Source organism: Siphateles boraxobius, unplaced genomic scaffold, assembly GCF_051911475.1.
Source record: "Siphateles boraxobius isolate OS27281-9 unplaced genomic scaffold, OSU_SipBor_1 26, whole genome shotgun sequence".
NCBI lineage: Eukaryota > Metazoa > Chordata > Actinopteri > Cypriniformes > Leuciscidae > Siphateles > Siphateles boraxobius.
In genome coordinates, this window is record NW_027508876.1 from 3799588 (window position 1) to 3801118 (window position 1531).

General features: G+C 42.9%; 1 long non-coding RNA gene across 1 annotated transcript; it reads right to left on the reverse strand.

Moving 5' to 3' along the window:
* Window positions 1–226: 226 nt before the first annotated feature.
* On the reverse strand, window positions 227–832 carry LOC143751443 (uncharacterized). The gene is made up of 3 exons (XR_013207218.1): window positions 566–832; window positions 393–454; window positions 227–307 (listed from the first exon to the last, which is right to left on the reverse strand). It is a non-coding gene; the product is annotated as an uncharacterized LOC143751443 (long non-coding RNA).
* Between the last annotated feature and the right edge of the window lie 699 nt (window positions 833–1531).

Here is a 1531-nt window from a genome sequence, read left to right on the forward strand (position 1 = left end):
TTTCTTTGTCTCATGCGCACAATGATCCTGCTGTCCTCCATCTTGTCTTTGTTCTCATCTTGGGCCATCCTGTAACCCCTTCTAACAGTTTCAAAATACGTCTTGCAGGATGCTAGAGAGAGGAAGATAGTGAGGGGGGAGAATGTGTTTATTTATAACTAACTAATTTATACAGATAAATAGTTGTAGCTTTGGGACATTCTCTAGTGACTTACCTTTAAAAACAGCAGGATCTACGTCCAGTACAGCCATGGAGACGCCATTATAAAGATAGGTTGTGACCTCGAGGTTGTGGGGGGAGGATAGACTGTGGAGCAGTAATTAAAGAAGGTTGATTAAAAATATAATTTAGAAGAAAGGACTGTTATGAAACAATAGTTTTAAAGATATACCTTGTCTGTGGGTCATATTTGTGTATGTTGTTTTCCCCATTGTGCAATCTCCATACAGCTTTCTGTAAACATCCAACATAGTATGAGGGCTCAATTCAAATACATTAATAAACAAAGCACACAAAGTTAAGCGGACACCGTCAAATGTTTGTGACGGTCAGAAAATAACTTACCGCAACAGAATTATTCCCAGCTCTCTTTAATTTCTTTGAAGCAGGCTCCTCTTTTGCCTCTTTGAGCTCATTGATGTCAGCCTCCATCTTATCCAACCTCTTGTCCATCGTCTCCAGCTTTTCAAATATCCTCTTCAAACTTGCATTTACCATATACACCAGTCTGTTTTCGTTCGGACTCGGAGTTTGAATAGCCACATTGTCCCGACGTAAAGGAGTAACATCTCTACTCTGCTCTCCGTAAAACTCCAGCGATCTTTTGCAAGCCATCTTGAAGAGCAGAGGACACCTAGATGCAAACTGCTTTTCAGGGTCTACAGTCTTCGTTGTAGATTGACACAATGTAAAGCACTTATCAGCCCACCTTTCCTGAATACTAATGAGGGGGGCAGGGGAATAGGGGCAATCTTGAGCTGCCAGTCCCAAAACAAATTAGCATTTACAAAGCAAGCCATCAACTAACAGCATGTGGTCAGACAAGTTCCTGTTTTCGGGCCTTTGCGGGCATTTACAGGTATGCGTAACAAAGTTCCAAAGATCCCTGCCAAACAGCACATTTAGCGGGCGTATTCATTGTCTGAATATTCCCGTATACACCCCTTTTGACGCAGTGTTTGATTGTGGATGGTACCCCGAGGATAAACTGATTGAGAAACCGAGTAATCTAAAGAAGGCATGCCAGACTCGATATATGAATTGGGGACCTCTATCGGACACAATGTTTTCAGGCAGACCAAAGTGACGGAATACATGATGGAATAGATGATTGGCAGTTGCGAAGGCAGTGGAAAGATCCTTCAAAGGAATGAGTTTGCATGCTTTGGAGAACCGGTCGACTACCACCAGGATGCAGGTATGAGAATCTGATGATGGGAGGTCAGTCATAAAGTCAATGCCCAGATGTGACCATGGACGACGGGGTATGGGTAGTGGTTTTAGTTTTCCCTCAGGGAGTCGACGTAGAGT